General features: G+C 46.6%; 1 long non-coding RNA gene across 1 annotated transcript; it reads right to left on the bottom strand.

Moving 5' to 3' along the window:
* Positions 1 to 275: 275 nt before the first annotated feature.
* On the bottom strand, positions 276 to 12177 carry LOC128347640 (uncharacterized). The gene is made up of 2 exons (XR_008317632.1): positions 11934 to 12177; positions 276 to 743 (listed from the first exon to the last, which is right to left on the bottom strand). It is a non-coding gene; the product is annotated as an uncharacterized LOC128347640 (long non-coding RNA).
* Between the last annotated feature and the right edge of the window lie 6317 nt (positions 12178 to 18494).

Below are 18494 nucleotides of genomic sequence, written 5' to 3'. Positions count from 1 at the left end.
TGACTCCTGGTGACCAAAGAGCCCTGTGGTTGTCTTTGGTAGAATACAGGAGGGGTTTACCATTGCCATGTCCTTAAGCATGCTCAAATCCATTGATTTCAGTAGGCTTAGGCATGCCTAATAAGATCAGGCTGCAAGATTACCATCTTTTTCAGATTCTAAAATGCCTGCATGCATCTACATGAACATGAGGGAGCTACCAATGTTTCTATGACTTCTGTGTGAGGAAGTAAGCTTGTAGCGGTTGAAACCAGAGAGTAGGTAATATCAAGAACTTCAGTTATGAACATCAACAACTTTATTCATGAACCTGCTTGTCCTCAGAGGACTGGGGGCGGGGGCAGCATCTGAGCTCAGAGCTGACAGTGAGGTGGGGCTTCATTGTTGGATGATTCACTGGGATTCCCATCTCTATTGTCTTTGGCAAAACTTTAAAATTCTATATCTGAATCAGTGGATTCAAATATCACCCAAAGGCTATCATCTTCAGAGTCTTCCATCCCATTTGTTAGGCAGCGTTGCTTGAACCTCCGACGTATGGCAGGGTCAATTTCCTCCCAAGCCTCTTCAACCCACCGGATGATAATGGAAAGGTCTAGCTTCTTCTGACGGCCTGATGCGGTGAGTGTCCTCAGCCCAGCGTACATCCACTCCACCCATTTCTTCCACAATACTTGCTTGAAGGGCTGATTGTAGCTCACATCCATGACCATCAATCAGTCATCTTTATTACAGTCCAAGACCTGCATAAGATAGAAAAGTAGAGCATGTTTCAAGAACAAATTATGAAACAGTAAAAACATAATACTATAAAATTACTATAATATTATGAAGCTCTATTATAATGCTGTAAAGCTGCTACCCTTAGAAAAGAGTGTAGTTATGATTATTAAGCAGCTGTATTACAAAGTAATAAATAACAATTTCTGAGCAATTTTATACTGTGATAATACTGTAAAACTACTACACATTAAAATAGAAAAGATAAAAGCAAGACTATAAAATCAATAAGATTATTTATTTATTTATTTATTTGACTTTTATACCACCCTTCCAAAATTATTTATTTATTTATTTATTCAATTTCTATTCTATTGCTTGAATTATATTTTTCAGTGAGGTGCTGAAGCACCAGACATTGATTGGATGTGGATCTACCCTCCCTAAAGTCGGCTTGCTCCTCTGCAAGCAGATTTTCTTGGCCTAGACAGTCCTTAAGTTTCCCATGCAGATGTCTAGCATAGAGCTTGCTGATGGTGTTGAGCAAACTAATGGGCTTATAGTTGGCGTGGTCATCCTTTCTTCCCTTTTTGAATATGGGGATAATAATCACCAGCCCCCAGTCCTTGGAAATACACCCATGAGAGTCAATGTAAGTTAAGAGCAAGGCCAAGACTGGAGCCTACCACTCTCTCTCTTTTTTTTTAATAAACTCCGGAAGGATTAGGTCTTCCCTGGGGGCCTTCCCTGCTCTGGTTTGGGAAATGAGGGACTCAATCTCAAACAGAGAGACTGGTAGCTATCTGCGCAAATCCTCTATATCTGGGGGGGGGGGATCTTCCTCAGTGGGATCTTTATACAGCTTCTGGAGGGCATTTCCCAGATCTCTGATGGTATATATGTGTCTGAGTCAAGCCATTGCTGGTGGAGTTGGTCATGATGCACCAGAACATAGTTGAATCCTTTGCTTTGACCACCTGGATAAGATGTGACCAAGTAGCCTTCATTACCTCTCTTTTCTTATGTGCCAATAGGTGTTTGTACTGCCTCTTAAGGTTGAGAAGGTTAGGGAGGACCATTGCGGCAGTGGTACCTGAACTGGATTTGTGGATCTGGTAGACGGAAACAAGAGCTTTCCTGGCATCAACACAGTCCTTGTCAAACCACTGTTTGGATGGATGCACAGGCAGCTTGGGGGTCCGACGGGTTCACTTTCAGTAGGCATTTGGGGGGAGAGGTTACCTCCATCAGGTTGGACTGGCTGTACATGGCTGAAGCATGGCCTGGTTTTGAAACTGAGGGGCTGGAGAGTCTTGAGATTATGTGTGGTAGCTGAATTTCCATATCCTGTTCCATATCCAGGTCACTTTGGGAGTCTGAGGCTAAGCACAAGTCCCCTTTTACTCTTGGCTGTGGTCTTATGTTTTGCATAATTGCAGTGAGTTTATTTTTTAGGTGAAGCAGTCCATCTTGTATGGAATTGTGAGGCTACAAATTAGCCATCTCTGTGGAGGAAGATGTGTTAGATGTGGCTTGTCTTGACTGGATAATTTATTGTGATTGGGGTTAAATACTTTGGCAGCTGGGCTGTGAATTTCTTTGCCAGAGATGAGACTTCTTAAAGGTCTTTGAAAAAAGACTCTTTTTGACACAGTGTCGTAAATTTGCAGGTGATGTGACAAGCTCATTAGTTTTGAGACCATTGCTGCATTTTTAAAGGTTAGAAAGAGTCTTTTCACATTTAATCTGGAGGGAAGATAGTAAAATGAAACTAATCCAATAGCTTCTGGCTGTGAGTTTGATAGACAAGACAATGAGTTAATAATTGTCTGACAGTTGCGATAATCATATCTGGGGAATTCAAGAACAATTTGAGCTGTTTGTAGCACTCTCTGATAACTTGGGTAACTGTTGATTCCTGTAAGTCCTGGAGACGCCTTACGTGTGGGGAATGAGTCAGATGCTAAGGGAGAGACTGGTCCAGGGTTGATGACATCAGCTACATTTTTAACCTCCTGCTAGTTCTTTGTGATGAAATGCTCAAAAACCTGCCTTAAACTGTCCATTTCTTCCTACCACCTTTTCTTTTTAATCTGCCAAGGATAATGATTAATGATTCTGTTGAAATTAAACAGGCATCTTTAAGTTGCTGAGAGATGGTGTCAGTCAAAGGGGGAGGTATGTGACTGGGAGCTATGGGCCCCCTGCCTTCCATCCTGACCTGAGGAGCTTCCCAACCCGGCGGTCAGATGAGCCTGTATCGGAGGTGTTTGATTTATAGCTGCCTTCCAAGGTGCTGGCTTGCATGATGAGGCCTCTTCAACTGAAGGGGAGGGAGATTCCATGCCCAGAGCCGTAAGTCTATTCTTGGTACTCACCATATTCTCCTTTCCTGCTGCTGCCTCTGGGGAAAATAAGAAAAACGTCGATTTTCATTTGCTTCTTCTTTTCAGTGCGTTCTCTACTGTCATTGGCAGGAGCCTTGCTGTCAGGGCTCTTGCAAGATATTTTCTTCCCCCTGAGGGGAAGCAAGCCACTGCAAGGCATGCCCCGGGGTGGGGGGAGGAGCCCGGGCTGGGGCAGGAGCTCAAGAGTTGAGTTGTTAACCAGTTGCCATCTTGGCTCTGCTCACACATCCATGATCTGCAACTGGCTCCTCATCCCTGCTGGGATGATTACAAGGTCAGTCTGGTTTTCTGAGAGGATTGCAGGCGCAGAGCCAGCCGAGCGGCAACCTGCGTCCAGCCCCACTCAGCGGCCCCCACCAATATGCCCGTGCGCGTGATGTCACGTACATGGGGGCATTGCTTGGGATCCATAGGAGCCCAGAGCAAACTCACCCCTCCAATGCCTGGGCCACCGAGAGCCTGGGTGAACTCTTTGCCAATTATTTCAAGTAGCTCCGACTACCCCATAGAATGTTTTCCCCTTCCTCTCTCTCTCTGGAGGGAGAGAAAGGGGAAAACGTCCTAGCAGGCAGCCCGACACTGCCTGAAATGACGAGCTGAGAGGGTCACCCTTGGGGGGCATGGCCTGGGCTGCCGAGAGCCTGAACGAGCTCTCAGTTCATCATTTCAGGCAGTGTCAGGCTGCCTGATAGGACGTTTCCCCGCTTTCTCTCCCTCCAGAGAGGGAGAGGAAGGGAAAAACGTTCTATGGGGCAGTCGGAGCTGCCTGAAATAATTGGCAAAGAGTTCACCCTGGCTCTCGGCGGCCCGGGCGTCGGAGGGGGAAGTTCTCTCTGGGCTCTTATGAAGCCCGAGCCACGTGGTGGGGCTCTCTTAGTGGCCTTTCCTCATTGGCAGCCTGGATTCTTTGAACCCTTTTGCCCAATGGTGGCTCCACCCCTGGAGGATTGATTTTGCAGATGGCGTTCTCTGGCACCTGACCGTGTCCAGAACCAGCAATCAGTGTCTCCTGGGGTGGAGGGTTTCCAACCAGACAAATCTAAGCTAGTCCTTGGTCAAACACTGATCCATCCACCTCACATTTATGTGCACCCTACAGGGCCACGTCACGTTCTTAAAGCCTCTTCCTTTTTAAACACAATGTATGGAAGCAACTTCTGTTGCCAAGCACCCCCAGCATCACCGTGAACCAGTTCTTGTTACCAGTCATTCTCAGCGTGACAGTTTTCTCCCCTTTCCTCAAAACCACTTGCCTGTGAGGAAGACCAAAGCTCAGTGGTGTCTGGTCAGCATTTGCAGTTTGTCTCGTAGTTTACTCATGTCGCTTATAGATCTCCAATACAAACTGTTGATACTGGCACATCTCCTGCAGTAGACTTTGAGCAACTGATGTGCGCCTCCAGATGGACAGCTTATGATGCTGCATAAAGAGGTGGCACCATTTCACAGTGGCCTTAAGGTGATGAGGGGATCCATCTTTCGAGAAAGCTGAATTGCTTTCAAGCTTATTTCCCCAGTGCTGACAGCATATCCTTGGGATCACCTATCCAGAACGTACTGGAACAGTTGTCTTTCCAGTTCTGGGTGCTGAGCCCCGCGTCCATGCCTTTCACATGCCTGTGAAAGTGGACATTGAGACTGAAGGTGGGCCTTCTATTTTCTCCAGTGGCACACATTTGCCTCATTCACCCCAGATTCTCAGCCTGCTTCACGTTTGCTGTTGTATTCCGCTATATCCACAACTTTAAGTTTGTAGGTGGTAGTGTAGCAGTTTCTCAACCACCGGTCCCTGGACCTCTGCTGGTCCCCGAAGGGTTGAGTGCCGGTCCCTGACTGGGAGTCAAACCCCCCCCCCCAAACAACTGCAATCAAGGCACTCACTTCCTCAATTTTGCACATGGCACGGAAGAGGGAAAGGAGGAGTATCATGGAGGCACGGGACCCTGCTTTTGCCTTGCCTCCACGTGATACTGAGATCTTCCTACAGCTATCTTTATCTTTACAATTTCAAACTGTATGTGGTGTGGAGGCATCAAGGAAAAGGTATGGCAGTGGGCGCCACTTGAAGGGCTGCTGGTTCTTGCATGCTCTTTATTTGCAGCCAAAGGTTGATTGATTGAAACCCAGCTGCCTGTTGCGGCCGAGGTGCCTTGAGCGGAAACCCTGTTTCCCTCTTGCATCGGTGGGGTGTTGTGGTCCCTCGGCCCCCTGTAACCACCTGGTCTGCGGTCCCCTTTATGACCTCGCCAGGTGGTGGAACTTCTGGCTGGGATCATGCCGTGGTGAGGGCTAAGTGGTGGAGGGAGAGAGGAGTGCCGCCTTGGCTCGGGCTTTACAGAAAGGGAGTGCAAGTGGACCTTCCTCGGGGAGGGGGAGCAAGCACACGTACCAAGGAGGGCTAAGTGGTGGAGGGAGGTGGCGTGGTGCGGGGGAGAGGCAAAAGACCATTTTGTGCATTCATGCAAAAGGGTCATTGGATGAATGGCACTGGAATGAAGTGATCCTGGGGATTTGATGCCCAGCGCGGTTCGTGTCCGATCCCAACCAATTTAAAACCAGCTGCCTGTTGCGGCCAAGGCACCTTGAGAGGGAACGCCATTTCCCTCTTGCATTGGTGGGGCGTTGTGGTGCCTCGGCCCCCTATAACCTCCTGGTCTGCACCGCCGGTGGAAGATGGCAGTCCCCTTTATGACCTCGCCGGACGGCGGGGGGGACAACCTCTGGCCAGGATCAAGCCACAGTGAAGGCTAAGCAGTGGAGGGAGGGAGGAGGGCTGCCTTGGCTTGCCTTGGCTTGCCTCGCAGCAATGTACGGGCAGCATATGGGACCATGTGAGCTGTGTGGCCCCCAAGGCAGGCTGGTGTGATTGGTGCATGCAGGGGAGTTGGGAGGGGGCACAGAAGCATGCACTGCGAGAGAAAATGGGGGAACACCTGCTACACTCTGGTGCGCAAGCACAGCGGCAGCAGCTCTTGGACCCAGGTGACCTTCTGAGCGCAGTCTGATGCACCATTGCCTCGCCCACCCTGAACAGTGCCTCGTCTCCCCAGCGAGGAATACGAGCCATCCACCACTACAACGCCCCGCACCCCCCGCCATCTCAGAATTGCCCCCTTCCCTTTAACACCAGGTCCCCACCGCTCTTCTTTACGTTTTCTTTCACCATTTTAAAAAAAAACCATTCCCAGAGCCTGCCACGTAACTGTTTTTAAGGAGTTTTGGAGGAGCTGCGCGGGTTTCATTAGGTCCACCTCACAAAGTGCACAATTAAGAGCAGGATCCAGATCAAGCCAGGTGATCATGACCAAGCAGCATTGACACAAATGAGAGATGACTAAATTAATTTCAGTGGGTGGTCCTGACTAACGTGGTCTGGATCTGGCCCTGCAACTACACAACTCTGGCTAAAACTCCACCTCCATCAAGAGAGGGTTAAACTGTAGACTTCAGGCTCTACTGACAACTTGCCCAGCTCTCCTGTCCTCACCTCCTTTTTGCTTTGCTTGACATCCAGCCTGATCAAGAGTTTTGGGGAATTCAAAAGCTTGCTTGCATGTTGGTTTCGTAGTTTTTGAATTTTTCTGATGGCCCAACATCCCCTCTCCACTGAGTAATCACAAGCACCCCCACCCCGCACATACTGGAGACATATTTGTTCACACAGGCTTTTAGATTCAGGGGTTCTCAACCTTGGGTCCCCAGATGTTGATGGACTTCAACTCCTATAATCCCCAGCCATAATGGCCAAATGCCATTGTGGTTGGGGGTTATGGGAGTTTAAGTCCACCCACATCTGGGGACCCAAGGTTGAGAACCCCTAATATTCCATGTTTGCAAAAGATTCCAAATTTAATTATTTCAATGCTTATATTATTTTAATTGTAAACTGCCCAGAGATACAAGATTTGGGCAGTATAGAAGTCTGATAGATAGATAGACAGACTTAAACTTGAAACCCCTTTACTAACTGCTAGTCTGGGAAACTTTGCATGAAGAATGTAGCGGTCCTTGAAACGCTGCACGGGGAATTTAGCGGTCCTTGACTCCAAAAAGGTTGAGAAACACTTGTAGCTGATTCTTCTTGCTACCATGGAGCTCCCTGTGGGGTGTGGAGAAGAGAGAGAGAGGTGGAACCAGACTCTTGACTCAATCCGTGGGGCACCTCCACGGATTGAGGAATGGGGCAATGGAATGGAACCACCTGAGGAATGGGGCAAACACACCAAGTTGAAGCGGTAGCATGGTCTACAATGGATAGACCAGGCCTCTGCAGCTGGATCCTGGAGCTCCTGGTGAGTATGGATTTGACAGGCTTGCTTACCCAGGTGAGAGTTCCAGAGTTCCGGCTAGAGTTCCAGATCTGCCCCGGTCTATGATGGAGCCTGGAGATGGCCATACACTGCTCAGAGAGGCAGGCGGAGATATCTAGTGACAGGGTTTTCTGGTCCCTCCAAGACTTCTGGGCACCCTCCATGTGGTGGGGGCAGCAAGGGCAGATAGAACAGGCCCCCAGAAGGGAGCTCTCTGAAGACTTCTGTTCCCAGTTAGGAAGAGAGGCACATGGCTTGGCTCGCTACCTCCTCTTTGCCTTCATATGACAAGCAGGAAGGTTGCCTGTGCAAAATGGAATCTTGGGAGTCGGGGAACAAAAAACTGACCATTAAGGGGACCTGGAAAGTTATGGATAACAAACCTGATGCTGCTAGCCATGGAAAGGTGGTTATTTGGGGTGTGGCAGAGACCAAAGTCCTGGTCTACCAGCCCCTGGTCTGCCAGTGTGGCTGCCTGAAATCTGGGATTCTCCCCCCCCCCGCCCCTTGGGCCATTGGGAGCAGTGTGGATCACCTAGCTGTGAAAAGGTGGTTGTCTGGGGAGGGTCAGAGTCCATAGGCCTGGTCTACCAGGCCCCGGTCCGCCAGCATGGCTGCCTGAAATCTGAGGTGCCACCCCCCCTTGGGCCACAACAAGTAGTGTGCAGTTGCTAGCCATGTAAAGGTGGTTGTCTGGGTTGGAGCAGAGTCCATAGGCCTGGTTTACTAGCCCCCACCCTCCTCCCCTAGCGCAGCTGCCTGAAAGCTAGAGTACAGCCTGTCTTGTTGTCTTCCTATTGACACCAATGGGTAGACCTGCCCTCCAGTAGTGGCAGATGTGACAAAGTCTAGAGCAGCAATCAACCACAATAGATTGATCAGGCCCCCAGTCCTGGCAGAACTGGCAAAAGTCCAGAGCAGACAACTGGTCAACCCATTGACCACAATGGGTTGAACAGACTTCAGTGATTGGATCCTGGAGCTCCCAATGAGGATGAATTGGATAGGCATATGCAGGTGTGAGTTCCAGAGCCCTGCCTGCTGTTTTGGATTTGCCCTGGTTCCAAATGGATACCTGGGATTGCTGTATCCAACTCAGGGCTCCTTGTGGAGATGTATGGTGACAGGGTTTTCAGGATCTTCAGAGAACCATCAGAGCACTCCCAACCCTCCCAGTGTTCTGTGCCAAGCCAGGAGAGCTGGGTCTGGAGAGTGTTTTTGTACTTGGTCTCTCTGTGCAGCGGTGATCAACCCCCTGATTCCCCCAGTGGCTAAGGGAAGAAGGGATGGGGCAGGCCTGGTATTGGGTGGCCCCATGCTCCAGGTCCTGGGAACTTGGAGTGGCCCCCTGAGCCTTGTGCTACTACACCTTCATGGCTGGGAGAGGGGTGGGGACAGACCTGGCCTTCGCTTTGGGAACTGGAATGATCTGGTGCTTGGTGTTGGTGGTGTCTGCCCTACTGTGTCGACCATCAGGTAGAGACCTCTGCTGACATGGCTCCTGGGATCTTCAAAGAGCTCTCTTCTCTGAGCAGTGGTTAGCAGCCCCCTGTCTCCACTGGTGGATGGGGGAAGAAGGGGTGAGGTGGGCATGGTGTTTCGTGGTCCCATGCTCTGGGTCCTGGTAACATTGAGAGGCACCCTTTGCTCAGTGCTATGCCATCATGACCAGAAGAGTGATAGGGACAGACTGGTCTTCCCTTTGGGAACTGAAATGACCCCATGTTCTGTGGATCACGCTCTGATGGATGTGCTCTGCCATATCCACCTGATTGAGAACAGGCCTCCACAGGATGGCGAAAGCCCTCCACGCACAGGCTGGCCTCTGTGCCAGTGCTTCAGGTGGAGCAGGACCCTTTCCTTCCTCAAACAGAAACTTGATATTATATCTTGTCTACACAGACAGGTGTTATTGACTGGTTTGTTTTATCCAAACATCAAGTCCTTCCCAAGGACCTGGGATGGATGAATTTTATTATCAATATTGTTGTTGTTATACATATTGTTACAAAATATAGGCCGTTCCTGGGTGCCCCTTCTGTGAGTCCCTGCCATACACGCTCAGCAGTGTGGCTACCTGGTTGATCCTGCCAGTAGAATATGTTTGTCTCAAAGATTAAGCCATGCATGTCTAAGTGCATATGGGTGTTACAGTGAAACTGTGAATGACTCATTAAATCAGTTATGGTTCCTTTGGTCACTACAGCTGTTACTTTGGTAACTGTGGTAATTCTAGAGTTAATACATGCCCAGAAACATCTGGGGATGTGTGCATTTATCAGACCAAAACCAATCTGAGCTCACCCAGTTGCTTTGGTGACTCTAGATAACCTCAGGCTGATTGCACACCCCATGATGGCAGTGATGCATTTGAATGTCTACCCTATCAACATTTGATGGCACTTTCTGTGCTTACCATGTTGACCATGGGTAACAGGGAATCAAGGTTCAATTTTGGAGAGGGAACCTGAGAAATGGCTACCACATCCAAGAAAGGCAATAGGTGTGCAAATTACCCACTCCCCACCCAGGGAAGTAGTGATGAAAAATAACAATACAGGACTCTTTTGAGGCCTGGTAATTGGAATGAGTACATTTTACATCCTTTAATTAGGATCCATTGGAGGGCAAGTCAGGTGCCAGCAGCTATGGAAATTCCAGCTCCAGTCATGTATATTAAAGTTGCTGCAGTTAAAAAGCTTGTAGTTGGGTCTTGGAATCAAGTGGGTGGTCTGCCTTGAGGCAAGCTACTGCCTCTTCCAGCCCCTGCCTCTTGGCACTCCCTTGATGCTCTTAACCGAGTGCCTTTGGAGTCCGAATTGTTTACTTTGAAACAAATAATGCATTCAAAGCAGGCTGGTTGCTGGAATACTCCAGCTAGGATTAATGGAATTAGGACTCCGGTTCTATTTTGTTGGTTTCTGGAACTGAGGCCATGATTAAGAGGGATGGTCAGGGGCATTCGTATTGTGCCGCTAGAGGTGAAATTATTGGATTGGTGCAAGATGAACCAGAGCGAAAGCATGCATGCATGCATTCATTCATTCATTCAATTTCTATTCTGCCCTTCCAAAAATGGCTCATGGCACTTTACATTAAAACAAAACCATTAAAATAAATTAACAGTTAAAAACAGAGACTATAAAACCCTCCCCTGCCCCTCATGGGTAAGGGGTTCTGGGAGGGGACCGCTCCCCAGATGGCCCTGATCACTGGTGCAGTTCCATTGTGGTGGTGCGTCACAACTCAATCCTGGTCGGCTGGGCAGGTCTTGGCTGGGCAGGTGGCTCACCTGCCTTTGCAGGTGTGGTGGGTATTACAGCGCCTGGCAGCAGCCCTTGCTGCATCCTCATGTGAGGAGGTGGTTGTGTGGACCCCCGCAGGAGGTCAGGCCCGCCACTCCTGGCTTTCAACTGAGGCAGACTGTTCTCAGTGTGCCCTGACTAGTAGCTGATTCCCTCTGAAGTTTTCCTCAGGATATCTGGCACTCATGATGTCTACTCACCACACAGATTTATCTGGTAAAGTGAATGATTGGAGGTCTTGGGGCCAAAATGATCTCAACCTATTCTCAAACTTTAAATGGGTAAGAAGCTTGGCTAACTGGCATGGAATGTGAGCTGCCTAGTGGGCCACTTTTGTCAAGCAGAACTGGTGCTTCATGATCAACTGAACGCGGGATTAAGGCACCCGATGCTGACGCTCATCAGACCCCAGTAAAGGTTTTGGTTGATATAGACAGCATGACAGTGGCCATGGAAATTGGAATCCATTGAGGAGTGTGTCCTCATCTGCCGAATCAACTAGCCCTGAAAATGAATGGTGCTGGAGTGTTGGGCCCTTACCTGAACATCGCTGGCAGTGTGTGCTATGGGGGCTATGCTGTGACATGTAGGAGGAGGGCCACTGTTATGGGCCTTGAAGCCTAGGATGTGGGCCCAGGGAGAGCCGCCGCAGGTGCAGATCTTGGTGGTAATAGCAAATATTCAAAGGAGAACTTTGAAGGTCAAAAGTAGAGAAGGGTTTCATGTGAACAGCAGTTGAACATGAGTCAGTTGGTACTAAGAGATAGGCAAGTGCTGTTCCGAAGGGGCGGGTGATGGCCTTGGCTGATTGAAAAGGAGTTTGGTTCAGATCCCTGAATCCGGAGTGGCAGAGAAGGGTGCCGTGAGGTGCCCAGTGCATCAATGCAACTAAAGCCAGTGGGAGCCCCAGGGAGAGTTCTCTTTTCTTTGTGAAGGGCAGGGTGCCCTGGAATGGGTTTGCCCTGAGAGAGGGCCCAAGCCTTCCGGCAGCATCCAGTGAGCTCTTGCTGGCCCTTGAAAATAAGGGGTGAGGGTATAAATCTTGCGCCGGGTCATACCCATATCTGCAGCAGGTCTCCAAGGTGAACAGTCTCTGGCATGTTAGAACAATGTAGGTAAGGGAAGTCAGCAAGCTGGATCCATAACATTGGAATAAGGATTGGTGTCAGGGACCTGACAGTTGGCCTCACCTGTCGGCAGGATCCGGAGGTGAAGGGAAGGAAGCCCTTTCATCCTTGATCAGGGACTGCCAGCATGCCCCCAATCGAAAGCAGCAACCCTGCCAGCACCCCCTGGGGGCAGGTGCAGCGGCGACTCTGGATGTGAGCCAGATCCTTTCGTGGATCACCCCAGCGGTGGGCATCACACTGCCTTTCCCCCTGTGGGAATGGGGTGGTCCTGCATTCTGCCTTAGCCGGTGCCTAACCGCTGACTTAAAACTGGTGCCACCCAGTGGAATCCAACTGTTTAACTGAAACAAAGAATCTTGAAGGCCTGCATAGAGTGTTAATGTGGTGTGGTTTCTGCCCAGTGCTCTGAATGTCAAAGTGAAGAGATTCAATGAAGCATGGGTAAGCCTCATCATCTAATTAGTGATGTGCATGAATGGATGAATGAGATTCATACTGTGCCTACCTACTATCTAGTGAAACCACAGCCAAGGGAACGGGCTTGGCAGAATCAGCAGGGAAAGAAGACCCTGTTGAGCTTGACTCTAGACTGGCACTGTGAAGAGATATGAGAAGTGTGGAATAAGTGAAATACCGGTGCAATACCACTACTCTTATCATTTTTTCACTTACTCAGTGAGGTCGGAGAGTGGGGGAGTACCAAGAGGCTCTCACTTCTGGCTCAAGTGCCCAGCACTGGCCGGGTGTGGCCTGCTCCGGGGACAGTGTCAGGTGGGCAGTTTGTCAAACTGTAATGCAGGTGTCCTAAGATGAGCTCAGGGAGGACAGAACCTCCCATGAAACCTCCCAAACAAGGGCAAAAGCTCGCTTGATCTTGATTTTCAGTATGAATTCAGACTGTTAAAGCGGGACCTCATGCTCCTCCTAGATTTGGGGGTTTTAAGCAGGAGGTGTCAGAAAAGTTACCACAGGGATAACTGGCTTGTGGCAGCAAAGCATTCATAGTGATATTGCTTTTTGGTGCTTCGATGTCGGCTCTTCCTATCATTGTGAAGCAGAATTAATCAAGCACTGGATTGTATACACACTAATAGGGAACGTGAGCTGGGTTTAGACCGTCATGAGACAGGTTAGTTTTACCTTACTGATGATATATTGTCACAATAGTAATCCTGCTCAGTATGAGAGGAACTGCAAGTTAACTGTATGTGCAGGAGCCAATGGGACAAAGCTACCATGGGATTATGACTGAACACCTAAGTCAGAATCTCCCCTAAACGTAATGATACCACAGTGCTGGGGAGCCTCAAATAGCTGTGCTGCTCGGCCTGTGTGGAGAGCTGTCCGCCTTCAGAGTGGAGTGTGGCCAGAAGGGGGACGCCTCTTACCTGTAGCGCAATGCATGTTCATTGGAAGTTTGGTGCTAAATCATCCATAGGCGACCTGATTCTGGGTTAGGATTTTGTATGTAGCAGAGCAACACTCTTGTTGTGATCTATTGACAGTCACCCCTTGACACAAACTTTTGTCTCTCTACAGGGAGGCACTGAAGTGTGGCGCCACGCCATGCCGCCTCGGGCAGGCCTGGATGCATTCCTTGCATGGGCGGGACACCTGGCCCATCGCGGCTCATAGTTGGTGTGGGTAGACCTGGCCTCCAGCTTGGACTTGGCAGGGCAGAAAAGAGATCAGAGAGGCCAGGTCTACTACCCAGCTGTCCATGGGTAGACCTGGTCTCCAGTGCTGAGTTGAGCAGGGAGTTCATGTGGTCTAGCTGGGTGGAGGCCAGGTCCATAGAATTTTTATTTATTTATTTATTTATTTATTTATTTATTTATTTATTTATTTATCTATCTATCTATCTATCTATCTATCTATCTATCTATCTATCTATTTATTTGAAATATTTCTATACTGCCCAAAACTTGTGTCTCTGGGTGATATAGAGAATAAATAGACTTACAATAGTTCTGTTCTGTTCTGTTTTTGTTTTGTGGTTTAAACTATATTTTTATTGGACTTTATGACAATTATATTATTATTATTTCTTGTTTACACAGTCAGACAGGTTTTATTGACTAATTTGTTTTATCCAAACATCGAATCCTTCCCAAGGACCTGGGATGGCTGAATTTTATCATCAATACTGTTGGTTATTATAGATATCGTTGCAAAATATAGGCTGTTCCCAGTAAAGTTGCTTTTTGTAATTGGCTGATAGTGATTTCTGTGGCCCCTATGGTGTTGAGGTGCTCTTCAAGTTGTTTTGGAATTGCACCTAGGGTGCCAATTACCACTGGGATTATTTTGGTCTTTTTCTGCCACAGCCTTTCAATTTCAATTGGTAGATCTTTGTGTATTGTTGTTTTTTCTATTTCTTTTTCTTCTACTCTGCTATCCTCTGGTATTGCTATGTCGATTATTTTAACTTGTTTTTGTTTCTTCTTGACTACAGTTATATCTAGTGCATTGTGTGGCAGATGTTTGTCTGTTTGTAGTCGGAAGTCCCATAATATTTTTGCATCTTCATTTTCTACAACTTTTTCAATTTTATGGTCCCACCAATTTTGCCATTCTTAAGCCATTGCCAGATCTTGGTGATGTTTGATTTTCCGCTTATATTGTGCAAATATTGACCATGCAGTGGCTTATTTTTCCATTTTTCTGCTCGGTTCTTGACTTGTTCTTTCTTGTAGGCCTGCTTTGTTTCATTGGTGTCTAATAGTTTCTCATTATTGACGATTTTAAGTGCATCTTTTTCACTGTCCTTGATATAGTCTTCAAGTCCTCTTTTCTCCTCCTCTACTGTTTGATGGACTTGCAGCATTCCTCTTCCACCTGAGCTGCGAGGGAGGTAGAGCCTATCTACATCACTGTGGCGGTGCTGAGCATGATTGATGGTCATTATTTTCCTGGTCTTACGATCTTCTAGCATCTCTAGCTCTGCCTGGGTCCAGTCTATTATTCCTGCACTGTATCTGATAACAGGTATAGCCCAAGTGTTTATGGCTTGTATGGTGTTCTCACCATTGAGTTTGGACTTGAGGATTTTTCTAACTCTCCTGATGTATTCACTTCCCATTTTTCTTTTAACTTCAGTGTGTGCGATGTTATCAGCCTGGAGAATGCCCAAGTATTTTCTCTTCTTTTCTTTCTCTTCCAGGTTCTTGATGTTGCTTCCATTGGGCAGTTCTATTCCTTCTGTTTTTGTTATTTTCCCTCTGTTCATTATTAATACAGCACACTTGTCTAATCCAAACTCCATTGCTATATCGCTACTGAATATACGGACAGTGTTTAGCAGTGATTCGATTTCTGACTGGGACTTTCCATACAACTTCAAATTGTCCATGTACAGCAGATGGTTTATTTTACTTGGTGTTTTAGATGTTTGGTATCTGAGGCCTGTTTTGTGTAGTATTTGTGAAAGTGGAGTCATGGCGATTACAAACAACAGAGGGGATAGTGAGTCCCCTTGGAAAATACCGCTTCTAATGCTAACCTGTCCGTGTCTCACCATCGATTGTTAACTGTGTACTCCACATGCTCATTGCTTTTAAAAGAAATATCTGAATGTTTTTGCTGACACCAGTTGTTTCTAAACATTTTAGTATCCATGTGTGAGGCAATGAGTCGAAGGGCTTTCTTCTAGTCAATCCATGCAACACTTAGATTTGTTTTTCTTCTCTTGCAATTTTCTAAAATCATTTTGTCAATCAGCAAAATTTTGTGCCTCTGGTGTTCGGACAATTTCCTTTCTGTTCAACTGGAGGCTGTTTGTTAGTCAATAAGTGTTGCATCACTTCATCTGCTATTATTCCAGTTAATAATTTGAACATGGTTGGCAGGCAGGTTATCGGTCTATAATTACTTGGAACTGCACCTTTTGCTGGGTCTTTGATTGTGAGATGAGTTTTCCCAGTTGTTAGCCATTGTTCAATATCACCTCCTTGCAAAATGTGATTGAACTGTTTTGATAGTTGTTTATGAAGGCTTGTTAGGTGTTTAAGCCAAAAGCCATGCAGTTCATCGTCGCCTGGTGCAGTACAATTTTTAATTTTCTTTGCTCTTTCACTTATTAATTCTGGTGTTATTATTAGATCTTGCATTTGTTGGTTACATTTTTCGACCTCTTTCACCCAGCCTGCTTTTTTATTATAATCTATTGGATTGTCCCATAATTTCCTCCAGAATTGCACTGTTTCTTCTTTATTTGGTGTTTCTGTTTCTTGCAGTTTCTCCTTCTATGCTTTGGTAGAAACGTCTCTGATTCAACTGGAATTGGAGATTCTGCCTGTGTTCTGTAATTCTGGCTTTGTATCTGCTAATCTTCTTTGACACTGCTGTTATTTGCTGCTTCATTATTTCCAGGACTTCTCTAATTTTCCTTGAATCTAGGTTTTATTTTTGGATCAGATACTATTTGGTGTTTTCGTTCTTCAGCTTCTTGTCTTTCATATCTTTCAATTTACTAGCATCCGATCTAAGCCTGGCGATTGTATTTTCTAATCTAATCTTCCATTTAGGTGATGTACTACTTTCTTTTTTTACAGGTACACTGATCTTATATCCGAGCTCTAGTGTTATTGTTGCTGCACTGTACATTAGTTGGTTTGTTTCTTGCAAATTATTGGTTGTTATTTCTGCAAGTGCAGCATTGACATCTTTTCATGCCTGAGCAAGTTGTTTTTTGGCAACTGTTTTTAGCGCTGGAAGTCAAACCCTGGTGGTTGTTTGGTTCATATGCTCAGTTATTTTTTGCTTTAGTTCTTGTTGCTTTTCTGTTAAGCGGCATTCGGGTTTTTGAGGTGAAGGCAAAAGGGAGGTTGCCTGGTTTTGATTTTGGAACAGTTCAGCAACAGTGGCATCCTCTATTTCCAACACCTCCTCCACCTGCGCCTGAGCCACTTCTTCAGTTGGTGGTAATTCTTCTTCCATATCTTGAGCCTGTGATGCTCTTTGCAGTTCTTCCAGCTCAACGTCTGTGAATACTTTATTTCTTATTATGAATCTTCTCTGGTCTGCTAGCCTTTGTTCTGTTATTTCTGTATCTGGATGCTTCTCTTTCCAAATTTGGTACATTCTTTTTAAATAACCTCTTCTAGTTGGACTAGACTTGTAATAGCAGATCATTATTTCCTTGTTGGCATTTTTCGTATATTTTTTTCCGGTTAAGCGACATTTCTTCCAGTAACCTTGCAGTCTCCAGCCCTGGTTGCTCAACTGAAGATCCTGAGTCCTGTTGCCCACTTGCCACCAGATGTCCAGGGACTCCAGCACATGGCATGGTTCTTGTTGACCCGGGTGATGAGCGGTCCAGTAATGATTTATTAAAGTTACGTCTCACCATATTGTTGATGGGAGAGGCACTCTTCGTCTGGCTGCTCTGGTGAGACCTGTCCAGTACGGTTGGACCTCTGGCATAGCTCTCACCTTCCTCAGAGCATGCAAGCCCCACAACCATGCCAAGGTAGTGCCTCACTGGGGGTTATTACTATTACTACTACCACTAATAATAATAATAATAATAATAATTCGATTTCTATACCACCCTTCCAAAAGTGGCTCAAGGCAGTATACACAGAGAAATAACAAACAAATAAGATGGAATCCTGTCCCCAAAGGGCTCACATTCTAAAAAGAAACATAAGATAGACACCAGCAACAGTCACTGGAAGTACTGTGCTGGGGATGGATAGGGCCAGTTACTCTCCCCCTGCTAAGTAAAGAGAATCACCATGTTAAAAGGTGCCTCTTTGCCCAGTTAGCCGGGGACTGCCCAGTTATATTCAGTAAAGGCTGCACTATATGTAAACAGACTATTGGTATACTCCAGGTTCCAATACTTTATAAAAAACTTTTGCTTTTGTTTGAAATATGAATAGAACTTCCTGTGGAGGGAAAGCTGGGTGTTCATTTCTCACCCCCTTAAATTCGAGATTAGCAATTTAAAAATATAAGTTAATTTCTGGGGTGATTGTAATACTTCCTACATTTTGTTCTGCTTCTACTTCTAATACATTTTTCGAAATTCAACGTCTAGTATAAAAGTATCATACGTGTGTGTGTGTGGTTGATTCCCCCCCCCCCCCCCCGGGCTCCTGGCAGTTGATGGTACAAGTTCAGATACTGTACCAGTCTCTCCATTCCAGAGCTGCAGGTAAACTCTGAGGCTGGCAGATTGTAAAGATGCTAACTCACTAAGGCAACCTTTCTGTTTATCTGCAGACTGCTCTGGCACCTGGTAGTATATGTCATAGACTAGGATCCAGTCTCTTCCCTCCTGAATATATTTACATATATATGGCTCTGGTTTAGCCATAGATTTTGATTTATGCCTACATATACTTGAAATGGGGCTCACATATCCAGCAAGTTATTTTTCTTCTTTAGGCCTTTTGCCATTCAGGCTTGCTTTGTTCATTTTTGTATGCCTACCATTGGCTTGTAGATCATGCTGGAGTATTTATTTTTATTTTTGTGAATAAAATAATGTTGGTCATCATGATCAGAGAGAAAATTATAGATAGCTGTGTTTGTGAATGAGTATTTTGTTGCATTGATGTATTGCTTAGAAATAATTTTCTGCTTCCTTCACTCCTGGTGAAAGCTGCTGTCCTA

The sequence above is a fragment of the Hemicordylus capensis genome, chromosome 2, assembly GCF_027244095.1.
Source record: "Hemicordylus capensis ecotype Gifberg chromosome 2, rHemCap1.1.pri, whole genome shotgun sequence".
NCBI classification, from domain to species: domain Eukaryota; kingdom Metazoa; phylum Chordata; class Lepidosauria; order Squamata; family Cordylidae; genus Hemicordylus; species Hemicordylus capensis.
Note: the sequence above shows the minus strand (reverse complement) of the source record. Positions and strands in the feature narration are given on the sequence as shown.